We start from the raw sequence: 19,625 nt of genomic DNA on the forward strand, positions 1-19,625 counted from the left end.
CTGGGGAAAATAAATCTGAGAGAGTTTTTTTCATTCATTGTCTTTCCCTTTCATTCCCTTTCATTTTTGTGGGACCTTTATTTTTCCTTCATGCAGTTGTGTTACAGTTTCATGTAATGTAAGCATTTGGAGATTTATATTGTTTCTCACCAATGTTAATTTATAAAATTTCTGTTAATGAAATAGTAGGAATCAGTTTGTTGTCAATTATATTTCAAATTTGGAACTTAGGATGTTTTCTCTTTTGTCAACAATTCCCAAGGCAGGCATGTTAATGAATGTTTTTTTATGTCAGTAATTCATTGTGCAATTGATTCCTTTCAGTGAATTAAGTAAATACATAAATGAATATACAAAATAGAAAATATTCGTATGTGCTATCTTGTATAAAAATTCATACATCATTGCATATATTTTTAGTTTAGAATTCCATATATAAATAGAAAGGTTTATACATAGTCATTTAGATGATATAACTACCAATTAATGTAATATAACCATTTCATTAGAAGTTAGAACATATTGCAAAATTCCAAGGATATAATTGATTTTATAGAGTTAGGTACTGAACTATGGGAGATTTCCCACAATGTCCATTAATATCTTGCATATTCACAAGTATCTTAAAATTTATTTTTAAAAAAGTATAATTGAGCATGAAAAAAATACCAGGTGACAATTCCACAATCTTTTAAAGTATCAGTGTTTATTTTTTTAAAGATTTTATTTATGTATTTATTCATGAGAGACCCAGAGAGAGAGGCAGAGACACAGGCAGGAGGAGAAGCAGGCTCCACACAGGGAGCCTGATGCAGGACTTGATCCCAGGACCCCGTGATCATGCCCTGAGCTGAAGGCAGACACTCAACCACTGAGCCACCCAGGCATCCCTAAAATATCAGTGTTTAAATAAGTGTCAATCACACTGCCATTCCAAATTAAATTAATTACATTTTTATTGTAACTATATTTTAACATATTTACAAAAGAACAGAGTTAAGAATTCAAAGAGTTGAGAACTGCTTGGTTTTGATCTAAAAAGAAATTCTTTTTGGAAACTGTAAGAGACTGAATTACTTATCAAACTCTAACTGCGGGAAAGGTACCGAAGATTTTCCTAAAGCAAGGATCAAAAATAAGGTGAACAGAGTCCTGATAAGGTAGAGCCATTCAACTGTATAAGAAGCCAAAAGCAACTAGTCGGTGGGTCATTTCAAGCAGGTGATTATTTTCTCCTTGCCTTTGTTTAGATAGAGAAACAAAACAAAAAAGTGATTTAAAGGGCCTTGATGTTTGTGAACCTTTAAGTGCTATCTGGTTAGCACAGTGAATTGGTCCTTTGTATCTATTTCCTGGGTGATCATCTTATAAAGATTGATACTTCCTTATATTCAAACAACCTACCACCAAAAGGAACTTCAAACTTCTATTCCAAGATGGTACTGCTGAATGAGCTAACAAACCCCCACTTGTCCCATCATCCTACAAGGAGAAACAAATCTCTGCCTAAACAAAATATAAAGAAGAGCCTTCTTTCCTTCCTCCCTCCCTCCCTCCCTCCTATGCTAGGTTTTGCGAATTCAGTAGGGAGCCTTTATAGAAATCATTATTAGGAATGGCAGACAGTTCAGTAACTGTATTGGTGCTACCTGGGTAAAAGGAATTCCTGCTCTGTCTTGGGCTTTAAGGGCTCAGGATAGAACAAACACATGTCCTAAAGAACACAGCTGCCTTGTTACTCAGAATCTAGCATTCATTCTAGCATTCAGATCCAGCACAGGAAAGCTCTTAATTCTAAACATTCACTTTCATAGTGATACTGTTTAGACCCCAGGAAACACCTCTTCACATTTTCACCTTATTCCTTTTAAACATGAAACTTTGAGTGTTATAAAAATTTGTGTGTTGGATGGCATTGGAAAATGGATGATGTTTTAGATATTAGAGAGAACTGAGCTTACATGTATTTACTTCCAATGTTAGCTTGAGGGCAATAGCTTCTTGCATAGAGAAATATCATTTCCCAGAAAGGTGGAGCATCCATTTTTATCTTATTATTTCATTTTGTGCTTCCAGTGTTCCTCACATATCATTGCAATTTTCCTATAAGCTGTACATAGCAGCTGGGAATCATTTTTCACTATGAAATAATTTATATCACTGGTAGATTAGTATATATGAAGGTTCATACATAATATGTGTGAAGCATGATACCTGTTCTTAACACTGGCAACCGGAAAGTTCTTTATAGCCTGGAAAGCTAAAATTGCAAATAGTTTTATTATAAAAAATGTTATAAATTTGACTTACATTCTCAAAAAGCTAAATAAAAGGATCTTGATATAAACATGATTTACAATTTTGATTTATAGTAATTAAAATTAGGAGACAAAATAAGCTATAATTTTAATAATTTAGAAGAAAACTATTATTGTTTTAAGAATATTTTGATTTATATTTTCATTTTTATTAAAATATATCCAATTCTATACACTTTGTAAGCAAATTCTATTTTTAATTTTTAATCTTTTTGGGCATTGAAATGAGTGCAAGACTGTTAGAGAAATAGGAAATTCAAAAATGCAATACTGAGAAGAAAAAAACTGAAAACAAGAGGAAATATATAATCTTCAGAGAGGCTGCCTGTTATAATTTTTAAAAACTTGAGACAGTGAAATGGAGCATATTTTTGTGGAACATGACCCACTTAAAATTGCAATCAGGACATTACAAATATAAAGCAATATTTAATTACTTAATTAACTGATCGAAACAGTGAAACAGAGCAAAAAAAAATATTCTCATGAAATCCACTGCTTGAATAGGTCAGATGATAGCTTTATAACTTTATATTCTTTACTAGTTGAAGATTTAATTACCCATAGAAACAATGGAAATGTATGTGTTCTTCTATTTGCATATATTTGCTCGTATATGCATGATATGTCTCTGGAAGGGCACATGGAAAACTGACAGTGGTCATCTTGAGAAGGGGAGTAGGTGACTGGGTGAATGGAGCAGATGCTCTCTATACTTTTTGAACGTTGTGTCTATGCTACCTGTTAAAAAATAAATTGTTTTTTAAGATTTTATTTATTAATTTGAGAGAATGCAAGAGAGCAGAAGCAAAGAGCAGCAGAGGAAGAGGGACAAGTAGACCCCCTGCTGAGGAAGAAGCCCAATGCTGCTGGATCATAGGACCCTGAGTGTGCTGCTTTAACCAACTGAGTCACCCAGGTGCCCCCCCCCCCCAAAAAAAATTGTTTTCAAGCAAAAAGAATTTAAATGCCTTGGTTGAAAGTAAGAAAATTCTTCCTCAGGTCATACTATTTCACTTCTGTCTTCAATGCATATTAAGGAAAAGATTATAGCCTATAATTCTCTACAGTATTTAAACAAGTAATTGGATGTCACTTACCTAGCATATTAAGAACTGTGCTGCCAATGAATAATCAAAGATGGGCAAAACATAAAGGGTGACTAAGAGCCATACCTTAATTTTGCTGCTATAGCCTTTTAAAAACACTTTCATTTCATCTGACTTGCTGCCTTGATATATTATTAAACTAAAGATCTCTGTTTTCATTCAACATACTTTAAAAATGTGTCAAACCGTGTATATTAAAGTTTAAAAAGACAGTCTCCTTTCCCAGAGCACAGAGTCAACCAGGGGTACTAACAGGGGAAAAGGCAATTGCAGTATTATTTGATAATTGTTAGAAAGTGCTAAAACTGGAACACTATCGGATCATATTAAGAGAAAAGGTACATAACTCAGACCAATGAGCAGGAGCTAACAAAAGGAGGAAGGGAAGGTTGGGGAAGATCTCTTCAGGCAGAGGATTCAAGACAGAATGAGGCTCACTATAGGTGAAGTTTAATTTACAAGGAATAAACTGGAGAGGAAAGCAGGTCCTACATCACCTAAGGCTTTTCTGTGCATTATTTACTAAGGAGTTTAAATCTTATCCAGAGGGCTCTGGGGAACCATTGACAAGTTTTTAGCAGGCAAGTCACTGTGATCAGATTTGTGTTTTAGAACAATCACTTTGCTACAGGGTGAATAGATTGGCCAGAGACAATTAGGAGACTGCTGGAATTATTAGTCAGAATGATTATGGTCTAAAGGAAGAAGGTTGCAGCAGAGACTGAGATGAATGTATAGAATTACTTGTTAATTGATCTGTTTTGGGGTTGACACACTGGGGATTAGTGATCTCCGTACAGTGTACAGTCCAAGTTGCCAGATACATCAAATAAAAATACAGGATGACCAGTTAAGTGGGAATTTTAGATACAATTTATTAACATAAAATGTCTCATGTAAGTTTGGCACATTATGCTAAAAAATTATTCATTTTTTTTTAAATCTGAAATTCAAATGTAACCAGGAGTCCTGTATCTAATCTGGCAACCATATTGCAGCGAAGTATTGGATATAGCACCTCCATTTTTATGACATTCAGGAATCCCTCTATCTTGTATCACAAATATAAGTTTATGTTTCATTTAACACAATTCATAATTTTAAACCAAGAATACCTGAAAAATGAAATCTAGGGCAAGAAAAGACTGGAAGAAAGGAAAGTTACTTGTGTAAAAATAAATCGATTTGAATAAAAAATTCAAGGAACTTATCTTTATTCTATTAAAATACTTCTGGATTCCATCCAGATTTTCATGCAGGAAAGTAAAGGATTATCATGATGTTTGTGACAATCAATTTCCCCATATCAGTATTTTTCTCTGTCTCTCCCTTACTGTTAGGTTTTTGCTTTTGCTTTGGAGGGAAGAGTTCCTGAGAATTAATATCTGAGAAATTTCTAGTCTTAAACCTTACATATAGAAACTCATTTCATTAGTAAAGCAATTAATGAAGTAAGTATTAATATTATCCTAGCTTTAAGATATCTGTTCTGTAACTTCTTTAAAAAGGCACAGAAAGGTTAAAAATTTGCTTGAAATCACATAGCTAGATCTCAAAGTAGCCAATGCTTGAATTTAGATCATTTTGACTTTTTACAATACCGATCCTCATGAAAAGACCACCTCACCAAAACTTTGCTTAAACCTCTTTGATTAATTTACAGAATTTTGTAAGCTGACAATTATTAATGTTGCTCTGATGCTTCCTTCATATTTAGGGTGCTCTGTATGAAAATCCATTAAATCTAATATAAGCCTGTGTTGATATAATTAAAATATGTTTGCTCCATGTTTATACACCGAGACAAGTTAAGACTAGCTGGCCAGCACTGTTTGCAAAACTTCTATGCTTTAAGTACATTGAACCAAAACCTTATTTCAAACTATTTAAAGCACTCACAAAATGTGTGGATGCTTTAGTATCCATTTAATATTCCAGTTCCGTATTCTATCAGTTTTTCTCACCTTTTTTTTTCTCTTAAATGATCCCATTTTCCTAATTTTTGCCATTTTTTAAAAATAATTAGATAAAATGGGTATATTTCTATGATATTCGCTAAGAGATGAGAAGTTAATTTTGCTCATTATTAATCACTTCATATGTTTCATGTCTTGTAATTGATGTTTGTACTGAAACATTTCTTTGAAATTATTAAAATCAGGATCATGTTTTGAATCATTTAGATTCTGTCATTAGGACATGCGTAATTTTGTTGGTTTATATATGAAAGCCACCAAAATGATTTATCCATGTTAAAGACTGGCTAAGATTTTAAAAGGCTGACACAAAAAAAACCTCACAAACATGTATAAGTATGTGTGTGTGTAAACATGCATACATGCATCTATGCATATGTATTACACAACTGCCTTCAGCAGGAAAGCAACCTCTACAGCTACTGAACTGAATACTTTGTTTATGCTCTCCTTATGACATTCATCATTTTTTGAGCTTATATTCAAGCTATTTATGCATATTTCTCATCTCCCCTAAGACTTTTACAGGTAGAAACTGTGTTTAATTCATCTTTATATCTCCCACAGTGCTTAAGCACAGCTTTGCATACTGTTAGTACTTTTCAAATATTTGTTAAATGAACGACAAAAATAAATAAATTTGTTTACTTGACCCCTCAGTTTAGAAGGTTTTTTTAATGAAAATGCAGTAAAGTCAGTTCCCATAAAAGCTTTTTCTCCCCCAGACCTTTTATTTCTTACTGATGTATTTCCTAGACCTTAAATTATTTCTCTAATCAATAAAGTAGCATCTCCTACTGCAGATGTGAGGTTAAAAAGGGATTTAAGATGAAAATAGAAAATAGTTGAGATTTATTATCCCACCTTCTGATTATACAATCCTTCTCTATTGTCCAGTGAAGCATAATATCAGTTCCTGATACAGTAAGTTAACTGAATAATCTAAGGATGCCAAAGATCAAAAGCTTACTCCATAGAATGTCTTCAGAGACCTGTGATAGCTTCACAATAGGCAACTAAAACTCCTCTTCCTTTGAAAATAGAAGTTGACTGAAATGAATAAAGGTTTATAAAAGTATAGAAAACTTTTATCAGCACTGCTAATAGAGAAGGAAACAACCACTTTGGAAATCTTCAAGGGATCTCTGCTTAATTCAATTGAAATGGAACCAAATTGAGGGGCAGTCATATGCTTCCTGAAAAAAAATCAAAAGAATCCCATAAATGTGCCTTAATTTTATATATTTTTTTCTATTTTAAAATTTTTCTTTATTTTTTTGAGAGAGAGAGAGGGAGAGCACACATGGGCATGCAATTGGTGCGCAGGGGCAGAGGGAGAAGCCAATTCTGCACTGAGGAGAAAGCCCAAGGGGTGGCTCCATCCCAGGACCATGAGATCATGACTTGAGCTGAAGGCAGATGCTTGACTTGACTGAGCCACCCAGGTGCCCCAATGTACCTTAATTTTTGAAAAGTGAGAACTGGAAAGAAAAAATTAAGCTACTCCTCTAGGAACCTCTTTGGCCATCCTAGATAAAGAAAAAAAATATATATATATATGTATTTCCAAGTCAGATGAACTGGTACTGTAAATGTAGCCACACTAAACTGAAATCAGTTAAGTTTTGCTTTGCTGAGGGTCTTTCCTCATGCTACAGACCCCTCTCTCAATAGTGCTAGCAGTGACAGAGAAGGAAGCAAGGCACATCAATCCTTATTTATGGAATATAGATAAATAGAACAGAAAAGCTAGTCCCAGGATAGGGAAGTCAAATTTCAAAATACCTCTACTGGGATTGCCCATGGCAATCCTACTCTTTGGTTTCTGGATCATTGACCCAACCAAATAAAGTTGTATCAGTCAATTGTTAAACTCCAAAAGTAGTATCTTAGTCATAGATGTACTAAGAGTGAAGAGATCTGACTAGTTTATTTACACTTTTTTGAAGTGAAAGCAAAATCATACATATGGACCATTTTCCTCCTTCAATAATAAATAAAAGCAAATGGAACCATGCATTTCCTTCAACAGAAAAGAAAAATCAACATTCCTGAAATAAAATAGTACATAATATAAAAACATACAAAGATAATTATTTGTACAGGCTTGACTTCCATTAAAATTATTGAAAATATGGTCTGTATGTATAGAAGGAACTTCTGACATGCAAAAGTGCAGATATATTTTGTTTCTGGAAGGAAAAAGCCCCACATATTTTATTCTTTAATTTTATTTTTAAAAATATTTTACTAATAACCAGGGTGGAAATTATACCTATGCCATTAAATATGGAAATCACAAGTTAATATTTTCTCCTTAGATAGAATATAGCATGATTACTGTCAAAAGTTATAGGGATTATGGTCACAGAATTAAAGAAGATTGAGATCAATCTTGACTAAAATGGCCTTTTAATACATGAGTACTCAAAACTGTTAAGGCATAGTTTGTTGACTTCAAGGGAGAAAGCCACTTTGCTGTCCTGGGCAAAAATTTCCTTGGATAAAGATTTAAAATATTGCTCCTTAAGAGGAAATTATGAAACAGAGAAAGGCCCCCTTCTTGCCATTGAGAAGTTATAACTCTATCTTCTGATGTCCTTTGGATATCACTAAATAGATACAGAGGCTCCTTCCATTGAATTATATGTGTAATAAACTCAATTTTTAGAAACATTCAAAGCAAATGAGTTAGCTGTTTAAGTATTTGTTATTTTTCCTATTTCTCTAAAAGAATGATAAATAGCATATGACTACCAAAATGGGTGTTGCCCCCACAAACAACTACTCTCATTTCTAGAAACCAAGGCATTTCAAGCCCATTTTTATCATGTAGATACATGGAGAAATTAAAAGCACTTTAAAATGTTCTCCATTAAAGGCACTTGCCATCCTCAAAGCTGCCGTGGGGATATAGTCTCTTGGGTTAGCTAAAATCTTTTCTTTTCAGCCACTTTACCATATTAAAATATAATATCAATTCAATTCCTTTACTAAGTAAAGCAGTAATTTCCTGCTTTTCTTATAACATAACTGTTCTCTTAGGAGGGATGGGGAAATGTTGGAGAGTGCAGATAAAATTGATCACTACAGATTAAACATGTGTTCAAAGTTTAGAATCTGACAGTTTGTCTGTAGTCCATGTTCTGAATAGAAAGAAAAAGACTTTGGAGTTGTATGTGTGTAAGTTTCTGGGCTTCTCCTTTCTTTTGCATCATAGTCAATTGACCAGAGTTTGGATCCTGACTTTCATTGCCTGACTTTGGGATCTTTTTTTTTTTTTTTTTAAGATTTTATTTATTTATTCATGAGAGACACACACAGAGAGAAGCAGAGACACAGGCAGAGACATGTCATGGGGACATGACCCCATGGGTCATGCCCTGAGCTGAAGGCAGGATCATGCCCAGGATCATGCCCTGAGCTGAAGGCAGACACTCAACCTCTGAGCCACCCAGGCTTCCCTGCCTTTGGGATCTTGAGCAAGTTGCTAAAACTGTGTCTCAGCTTTCTCTTCTGTAAAACAAGCTTATTGATAGCACCTATTAGACTTACCTTGAATATTAATGAAAATAATGCAAAGTCTTAATTATACCGTTGGTTTTGCCATCATGTTTATCATCTTGCACCGATGAATCGATTTCTCTTCTCTTAATGGGGGCATATTAAGGAAAATAGCATAGTTTTCTTTTCTTTAAAGTTTACCTATGCACGGAAATGTTGTAAAAAACATTTTGTAAGTCAACACAAGAAATAAAATAGCATTTATTGAGCAACTATTATAGCAACTATTATATACTGAGGTCTTTACATGTATTATCTGATTTTAATGGTAGTTTTGTATTTGGACGTTTTAAACATCAATTTCTTTTTCAACACTTCTTTCCCTTAGTGTTTACCTCAACTACTACATAACAGAACTAATGCTTCAGAGTTTCTCACTTATTCATATTCACTTAACTGACGAGAGATTTTTATGAAATATCTATAGTGATTTTCTAGAAGTATTCCAGATGACGATACACCAAGTCCACCCCCAGTTCCTCGCTTCCTTCTACAGGTCTCCAGTGTCATCAGGAAGATATAGAGTCTAGTAGTTGTTGCTATTCACCCTTATTTTTAGTTGACAGTAGAAGTACTCAAAAGAGCATGCAACGGCAAGATTATTTAGAAGATAATTATCAATATTTCTCAGAGATGCATACCGTATGTCTCTCCTTTGCCTACTGTATCATGTCTGAATTTGTGAGTCTAATTGTCCAGGTCCTACAAAAGAAAATTTATTAAAATAAAATAATGTAAAGGAAAATAAATGAAGAAGGGAGGAAAGACAAACCGAAAGGGAGGGATTGTTAGAGAAGGAGGGAGGGGGGAAAGAGCAAAAGAGAGAGAGAAAGAGAGAACCAAAAACTGAGGTGACAGCTATCTCTAGTGTCTACATTTTGTGAACATTTTTCTGAATAAATCTGAGGATGCGCACAAGATATGGTCTTTCCCTGGGTAATAAGAAACAACCTCAAATCCTCTTAAAATCCAAGACAGCTTACAGATTTTTTTTCTTCGTGTTAGAGCAAAATAATGCATACTAAATTATGAGAGTTTCAGGAAAAACAGTGTCAGAGGTTTATGTTTCAGTGACCCAGCTGACAGGGGTAAGTTATTTACTAGTAAGACCAAGTAACCTGCACACCAGTTGTTTCCAGAACAACAGATAGAACAGTTAAGTGATTAAGCAGCATTGTTGCTGCTAGAGTGTTGAGCAACAAGGTCAACTGAAATCAATGACTGAATATATGTTTCTTAAAAGAAGGCTATTTATACATAGAAGACAGTACATTGCTACTATCTCACTTCTATTCTTCACTTTACCCATGGGTAAAGTTATGCACAGCAGGAACCTCCAACCTGTGGCTTCTAGTACAGCAAAATACAATGATTGACTCTTTGATTTGCTTATGTATCAACAAATGTTAGCTGAATATAGAGTGTGCAATATATGGTGGGAGCTAACCAAATGCAATTTGAACAGATTTTCATATTTCTCAAGTCTCTTTTTTCATGCATTGTCTAGTTGATTATCAGAATACGTATGTGAGGCCATACAGAAGTATTTTCATTTGCATAATTAATGTGTAACAGGTGCAGTAATAACTCGAATCCTAGAATAAGTTTCAAAATCAAAATCAACATCAGACCTCAAGTCCTCTGATTCCATATTTCACATCCATTGCTTATACCTTCAGTCCTTCCTGGTTATAATGGGCTAAACCCTCAGGATCTTAGAAACAGGAGGTGGAGGGAAGACCTCTAAGACTGGGTTTTGCTAATTAAACACAGACATCAGCAGACAATGAATCAGAGAAAAGATAAGACATGGCATTTTAAAAAGACTTGATGGCTTACAGGCCAGCACGTTGTGATTATAACTCGATCAAATTATTTGTCATCTCTAAAAAGAATCCACTCTCTAAGTGTGTGTGGCAGTTTGTAGGGCACAGAATCCAAAGAGCCTCACACAGAAGAATCTCTGCAATGCTCATTCCAGAGCTGTGCTGAACTGGGAGCTGCTGCTAGCCCCAGACTTTGCCTCTTCTAACTCTACTAAGATGCTCTGTGTGAAACTACCCGCAGGTTATTACATGCACATGCCACTAGGCATTTAAACTCAGATTATTATACCCCTTCTTTCATCCTGATTCTATGCGAAATAAACAGAGCTATGGATGTTATTGTCCTCCCACATGTTGGACTGAGTGTGCTATTGCCTTATTAGTAAATGTTTAAACTGACATGTTGAGTGTAATTTGGGTTTCTACATTCCTTGCCTACAGGGAGACTCTGTACCAAGTTTATCTGATACCATTGTCAGTGATGGTTCCCTTTGGAAATTACCAGTCTGGCATTATGGTTTACACCTTAGTCTCATGGGCTTCATTTAGGTGAGTCAAACCCCAGGTGACACATCCATTCTGGAGGAAGAGCTGACAGATTTCTCCAGCAACAAGGCTTCAGGCCAGACACAGGAATGCAGCAAATTCCTGTATATCATTCAACCCATCAGGCTTTGAGAGAGTCAACTAGCTGGCCTGACCCAGAAACAGATTCCACTTCATTGTGTCCTACTTTAAACTTCCAATTCTTCTATTTCTGCATAAATGCTCCAAATATTTCTACCAATGTAAATCATGTTCTTCTAATTGTGTTAGGACTTAAAAAAAAAGTCTTCTTGCAAAGGAACTAGTCATTTCAAGAAATCACATCAATTCACAACACGTCCTGGTAAAGGATAATGAATAATGATAATAAAGTGGGTCTAGAAAATATTCATTGGCTATGGAGCCAGATTTGTTTAGAATTCAGAACACTTTTGAGTTTTAGAAAAGTAATTAATCACATATTCTAAATATTGCATATTATATCTCAGAGGGGTCCTAGCTACACCTTATAATCAAATGTATTAATATTTTTTTCAGATAAATATATGAATGGCTGCAGTAAATGGGACGAGTATAGGGTAAAAAAAAGTCCCACATAGATTCAGGTCAAGTTTTAATGTCAAATGAATTACAAAAACAGCTTTTATTTTTCAGAATATAGATTTCAGAATTATGGATCTTTAATGATAACCAATGTGTACTTAGTGAGTTCTCATTATATTATCACAGTAATCTTACAAATAATTAAGTGGTTTCTAACTGTCCACATATAAAGAGAAATCAAAAACTTGAAAACCTTACAGTAATTTGTCCAAAACACACAGTAAATTGCTGACAACATAACAGAAATCAGTGACCTTGCTCTTAAATATAACAATTTCACTAACTTCAAAAAAGAAATTAGGAAAGATGTGCCAGTTAAATCTTTTACCTCCTTCCTTACTGTTCCCACTTAGACGTGGCTGAAAGTACAGACCATAAAGTCAGACAACTTGGACTAAAGGCTATCTCAGAAAATTTGGATAAAGGCACTTCAAACTTGCTAATGCTAATTCATGAAGTGGCAGACTAATGATCTCTATAATAGTGTTAGCATAACTAAAGGAGAGGTCATATGAATCGATACAGAGTATGTTCACATGTGACCTTCAGCTGCCTAGGCACTGCCCTTGCAGGATTTACTACGAGGCTCGGTCCTATGCCTCATCACTGACCCCAAAAGACTGGATGTAAAGCCACAAAACTCTTCTTTCTCCTGGTCACACCACCACTCTTCCCCAGTATTTCAATATCATCATCTATGACATTACCTAGTCTCAAGAAAAATGCATCAGTTTGAACTTGGACACATATCCCCATTATGAGCTACACACAGCCTAATTTGAGCCTGAACCCAGTCTGTCTTTCAGCTCTGAAAAAATGTCCTCATCAAAAGACTCCCTCAATTTCTTCTCTGAATATCTCCTTCATGAAACCAACCTGCCCTTGCTTCACTGCCCATGCTTTCAAGAAGAAGCTGCCTTTCCTTTATTTTTTTTTTATTTTTTATTTTTTGCCTTTCCTTTATTATCTACTACTAAATTTCCATGATACTTGGAGAAATGTAGAGCTTTTCCTTGTCATTTCCAGACCACAAAAAACCCTAGAAGTTTACAGAAAAGAACATGCATATCCTCTCCCCTCATTTACTATATCTGTACCTGTGTGTTACTCTCACTTCTCTCCTTTTCTATAATGGCAACTCTCCAAATATTAACAAGAAGCCATCCCTTCTAACAAACTCAACAACCTAAATCAGCAATTTCTTTTAATCTCTTCCCCTTCAAAGTTTTTCCTTTTTAATCCATACCAGCATATATGCATACCACAATATTCCCAATCTTCATCTGAAGTGGGAGAGGGCAGGGGCACGCTTGTGTCTACATCTTTCTAGCCACTAAACTATTCTCTCTTCCCTATGTCAGCAAAACTCTTCTAGAACAACCCTATAGACACTGTACCTATTTCGTTTCTCCTATTCTTTCTTGAATCACTTCCAAAATTTCACAATTTAGTGCCATAGAAACTGTCAATGTCGTATGTGGGTCAATTCTCCATCTTCACCTTTACCTTAACTCACAGTGTATGAACATGTTGACTCCATTCTTACTGAAACCCTTTCTTTGATGATATTGTATTTGTTTTTTGTTTTGTTTTGTTTTCTCCACGGCATGATGCTGTATTCTTGTTTTTTTGTTTGTTTGTTTGTTTGTTTTGTTTTGTTTTTTTGCCTCCATCATGACTTTTCACAATTGTTTTTGCTCTATTGCCTACAGCTGAGTAATTGACCCCACAATTTGCTCTGATGCCTACAGCTGAGAAATGGCCCTACAATTCACCTGGCTTCCAGACTAAAATGTTTAAAATAATTAGATTTCTTAATTCCTCTTTCACTCACAGCTCATCCATCAGAATGTATAGATGGTTTGTTTCTCAATAAAAGCTTTTGTAGGGGTGCCTGGGTGGCTCCGTTGGTTAAGTGTCTGACTCTTGATTTCCATTCAGGTCCTGATTTAGGGCAGTAAGATTAGTCCCAGTGTCATGTGCTGGACATGGAGCCTGCTTAACATTCTCTGTCTCTCTCTGCCCTGCTCCTTATCCACTTGCTTAAGCAAAGGTTCTCTCTCTCTTAAAAGAAACAAAAACCACTTTTCTACCACCTTTATACCATTGCCTGAGTTCAAGCCCAAAGGATTCACCTGGATAATTAAGGGAATTTCCTGATAATTCTCTGTTCTATTTCATGCTTCATTTTTCTCACCACTTTGTTTCATGTTTATGTAGTGCATCTAGAGAGGAACTTCAAAAATGTATCAGATCATGTCATTTCTCTGCTGAAAATCCCCCCAAATTATTTACTCATGAGCAAAGTCTATGATGGGCCTATACAGCCTTTCACGGATGCCTGTACATATATATTGACTATCTACCATCTTCAGGGCTCTGTATTATAAATATTCTGTTGTTTCATTCATGAAAAGTGTTCACAATTTTTTGCTTCCTACTAGTAATTACCGTAATTGCAGTCAACGGTATTATTTCTTAGATTCCTATGAGTGTTTTCATGTTTCACTACCTTTGAGCCATTCCCCACACTGATCCATAAAAATCCTTCTAAAGTACAAATCTTATCATACCACTTCTGTGCTGAGGCCCATCTAACATTGACTCTCTGTTAACCTAAGGTAAGTTTTAAAGTCCCTAACCGGATCAGGAAAAATTCATAATACTCAGTTTGCTTTTCTATCCTAACTTTTAATGTTTATTCTCCACGACCCATCCTTTTCCCACCTAAAACAAAAACAAAAAATAACCTTTCTTTGTCACCTTGATTCTAGGGCTCTATGCCTATTGAACTAATTTCAGCCCTCTGATTATTATCTGTGATTTTATAGATACATATTGATAATTTCAGTTCCTTCTATCCAAAATCCTCCAGTTCCCTTTTTAGCTTTATTTATCCTAACCCCTGTCTGAAGGTCTCTTGTCAGAATTCCATGGCAGCAGAAAGGTGATTGGGTTGATTAGTTAACCATATCCTGAGCATATGCTCAGAAATCACTTATTGCTACCCACTGGCTTGTCATTATTGTATGATTGCAATTTCCTTAAGAACAGGAGCTATGCGTTGCCTCAGCTAGATATCAATACTTAGTACAGTAACTACTTGGAGTACAGTGAGTATTTAATAGTTATATAAAGATGGAATGAATAAATAAATGAATGATGAATTAGAAATAATGGATATTGAGAAGACTTCATATATATATATATATATAACTTCATACATAATATAAATGTATTTATATTTTATTTAAAAAGTTTACCATCTAGTATATTGACCTTTTATTTCTTCTTTATCCTTTTGCTCTACTTAATAAGTATTTAACAAATGAGATCTAACTACTCAGTAGTGGGGTTGGGACTTGGTGGGTCCCAGATAACTCTGAGGTAATTGGCAGGTCTTACATAATTAGTCTTAGATAATTCCTCCCTTCAAATCTTTGTTCTCTGTCTGCTCTTAGATATATGTGTCACATTTTACCATCACTATCTTGAAACTTAATCCTACCCTAACCTTGACTCTATCATGCAATGGCCAATACTAAATATAATTAATTGTTGTTGTTGACTTCATGGTCAGTATGTCTTTTTTTTCTCCATTTATTTGAGAAATAGACATGTATTTTAAAAAAGGAAATTTGGTTGAGAGATTTTCTTTTTTTACTCACTAAGGGGAATAAAAATGTTTATTACACTTTTCTTTCATTTTATAAATATACCTTATAGATAAATATAATACAATGCAATTTATTGTTACCGTTTTAGCAGATCCATCCTGGAATTCAACACAAATCTGTTAGAATCATAAGTTGTCTTGCCTGGATAAATAAGAACACCATTTCTATTCTGATTTATTGTTTTATATAGCAGAATAATCCTTAGATCAGCTCTTATTCCGAGAATGCTTCCTGATGGTATTCTGGTTTCTGGTTTTGCAAGTCACTCTACTTTAAAATATGGTCACATAACCAATTTATAGAAATGAAAAACAAATTTGAAATTGTTGTAATTGTGTGCTGGGGAAAAAGCATGCTCTTCAGTTGTCACTATCTCTAATTTCCCCATCATCTTTTTTCAGATGGCTGCTACTTAATATAGGCAAAGAGTTTTATTCAATTCGATGTGTCAGCATTCTACAATAGTAATATTGTGATTAAAATTTTTTTGAATGTTAGGACTTTCTCTACATTTCAGAAAACTACATTTCAGAAAATGACACATTTAAATCTTCTAATAGCAAAGGAAGCATGTGCCTTTAAGCAAACTTAAAGAGACGAAAGAGGCCTTTAGAGGGAGAGAAAATACCGCAAGAATATAGTAGCTGAACACACTGTTAACATATATGTCATGATGAGAGTTTGACCTCTGATTGCCTCAGCTTGGTGAATTATCAAACGGACTGAAGAGTTACGGGGTTTTCTTTCAACACCATTAAAACCTTCAAATTTCTACAAAAAATAGTTCAGCCATAGCCAGATTCATCTAGCCCAACATATTATGCAACCTGCCTGTCTCACAGGAGTGGTGGAAAAGCTAATTAAAATGGCCACAGGAAACTTCTAAATAGTTAGCTGCCTGGAATAATAGTGAAAAATAGCATTTTTAGTTAAGTAACAGGAATCACTGAGTTTCTTGAATTTAATGTCTCTAAAGTTTTCCATGAACCTCCACTCTTCCTCCTTCTTAAATCATCGAACTTTCACATTATTGGTGAATTTGATGTCACTTTTAAGGTAAATTTATAAACTTACTAAATCCTCTGCAATCAATGTTACTAAATAGCAGGTGTAAGCCATGATTTCAATTACTCTTATAATATAATTTTAAAAGTCTAATATAAAAACTCTGCTTCCACAGATGTTTGAGTTGAAAGCTTCCACTTATCAGTCTCACTATAATTGCAACCAAATTAATACAATTTTCTTTGATTTATGGGCAAAATGCTAATTTTGACTTGGCTGCCCTCCTCGGAATTATATAAAGCCCAGCAGTAGTTTTACTTCTTCACCACTGAAAACTGTGATGGGGATGGAGACTCTTGAACATGGTCTATACCAGCTATATCTATGAAGTGGGCCACCTCTTACCACCCTAATCCTTTAAAGCCTTGTTTCTGTTCTACAAAGCAACAAGCATTTACTTGAACATGATAGATCTCTCGGACTTTGAACCTAGTTTCATTTCAGTATGGAACATGACATGAGTACATCACCCTATCACTCCTCCTCACCAACGTCTCTTTCTTCACTCCCCTTCAAACCTCACCTGGCTAATACCTATTTTATGTTTGATATTTGATTCAAAGATATGCCCTTCAGGAAGTCTCTTCTAACCAAATGAAATTAATTTAGCAACAGAGCTACTCCTGAAACAAAAGATGTGTTGGCAGCTATCATTGGTAAGTGGCCTTGAAAGAGAAAGGGAATTTGGGAGCCATTAATCAGGACTTCAAACCCAGCCATCCCCATTTACCCAGTGCCTTCTTGCATTATATCTGTTTAGATTACCTGTTTCCTCATACTCACCTCAGTCTAGTAAGTATCTGTAATTGGTTTACATAGCTTTTATTTCTCTCTCCTATCTTTGTGTGTGTACATGTCTGATTCCTACAGTAAAAAATGAGCTTCGTAAGAACAGAACTAGCTTCCTTTTCTTTATCTCTGTAACAAAGCCTAATAGTACAGAGCCAGTAGATATCGGATAACTAAATGAAAAAATAAATTACAAACAAAAAAATAGCAAATCAGAAACACCATGCACATTTTAATAGATATTTGCCATAGTGACCTTTCTTCTTTCAATGGTTAGAAGATAGAGATTAAAGAGAAAATATTAAAAAAAAAGATAGGAGTAATACCTAGAAATTGCTCACTAGAGTTTGGACCGAAAACTCAAATTGAGACAATTTATTAATCAACTCTTAAACTAAGCAGCCAATTAATTATATTGTGTTTTGTAATAGGGACTTTTATACACATCATCTCTCTTGCTAATATTAGTTTAGATTAGTAGTAGGAAAATCATTTTTATATTAAATCAATAATATCATCGCTACTATGAAAATTGATAGTCATCACTTTTTTGGATTAAACTCAAGTATCTTCCATCAGTATGAAAATATAGTATTTCCACTTCATATAAAGAAAAACAGTTGAAAAATTTTCTTGTGGGCACCTGGGTGGCTCAGTGTTTGAGTGGCTGCCTTTGGCTCAGGTCATGATCCCAGAGTCCTGGGATCGAGTTCCACATGAGGCTTCCCACAGGGAGCCTGATACTCCCTCTGCCTCTGTCTCTGCCTCTCTGTGTTTTTCATGAATAAATAAATATATTTTTTAAAGAAATTGTTTCTTGCACTAAGTCTACAAATAACAAGATAATGCCAGATTACAGCAATTTTATACCTTAAAAATATGACTATCAAAAATAGGTCTTTCCCTTTTAATGGGAAATAACTAGGAAAATATACTGTACAATACAAAGGGAGAAATAAATTCTCCTTCAGCAAGCAGCTGATGTATATCCTATGATGTTAACAACACTAAAGCACAGGACAATAAAGCCAATCTCTTAAATAGATAATTTCTAATTGTAGAGGGAGAATTTATGCCTTAGACCTGGATTATTGAGCTCACTTGTAATTAAAAGTAAATCTCACCAAGAAAATCTCACAAATAATTGGTACCTGCTTATTTGTTCTGTGGTATTCATCAGGGCAAAGAAATTTATACATGCATGTCAATCTTTCATGCCCCTCATTTGAGAAAAACTGAGAAAGGGACAAGGAAAATAATATTTGGTTAGGAGAAAAAAATAACATATAAACCAAGTTAATTTACCTTTATATTATGTTTAGAATGTACCTCCCAAATATTGTTTTATACATAAAGGATGTAATCTTTGCATGAAACTCTTGAGAGCTGACTCTAATCATTCTGTGTTGATTCTACACTAATAGATACTCTGCAGAATGAAGCTTTAATTTTAGACAAAAGTACATCTACTTTTGAGTATGTGTTTTAAGCTCATTGTTTATGTTTTGGTGTGTTTTGGCAGCTAAAGGTCATTGGTATATTTTGGCAAGATCCATAGCAAATTCATAAATATGCATTTAAAGGATTGAAAGTAGTTTCACCTACCACTCTGAGGGCTATTTCACTGCTGCCACAATCAACTTAAATCTAGCTCAGGCCTTTTTCCAAATCATGTTTGAATAATTTCTCTTTGATCAAAGTATAGGTTTTGAACATAGAGATCATTAAATAATGCAATGACAGGGGGCAAAAATCACAAATGCCTAACTATTGTTCCTTTGGTCCAAACCCATAGCCTGTCCTTTTACCCCTGGTAAGTTTCAAGAGGGAATTCCTACAAGAAAGTCTATATGCACACACATAACAAGAATATACTATTTTGACAAACATTATAAAAAAATCACCAATCCTTGTTAGAAAATATGTGCTCTATACACATTTTCCATTTTTAAAATCCATTTTCTGAATTGAGGCTTTCTATACCTATCATTTAATCTCATCTAATAAGAGTGATTTTTTCCCCCTATCTACATTTGTTTATTAAGAGTGTGGGCTCTGCTATGCACATGTTATCCCTTTACTATGTTTTTTTTTTTTTAATCCTATGGAATTAGGATATTTGTTCTTATATCTTCTTGTATCTGCTTCTGAA

The 19,625-nt window shown here is 34.5% G+C and overlaps 1 protein-coding gene and 1 long non-coding RNA gene across 6 annotated transcripts in view; one reads left to right on the forward strand and one right to left on the reverse strand.

Annotated features, from left to right (window-relative positions):
- The window catches only part of LOC140601267 (uncharacterized), a 113,951-nt gene extending 110,705 nt beyond the window's left edge, over positions 1–3,246 (forward strand). For all 3 annotated transcript variants that reach the window (XR_012004291.1, XR_012004293.1, XR_012004295.1), the window contains one exon: positions 3,107–3,246. This is a non-coding gene — a long non-coding RNA (uncharacterized lncRNA). The remainder of the gene's footprint in view (positions 1–3,106) is intronic.
- Positions 1–19,625, reverse strand: part of LRRTM4 (leucine rich repeat transmembrane neuronal 4) — a 708,453-nt gene that overhangs the window by 570,835 nt on the left and 117,993 nt on the right. The window lies entirely within an intron of this gene.

Source organism: Canis lupus, chromosome 12 (genome assembly GCF_048164855.1).
Source record: "Canis lupus baileyi chromosome 12, mCanLup2.hap1, whole genome shotgun sequence".
NCBI classification, from domain to species: domain Eukaryota; kingdom Metazoa; phylum Chordata; class Mammalia; order Carnivora; family Canidae; genus Canis; species Canis lupus.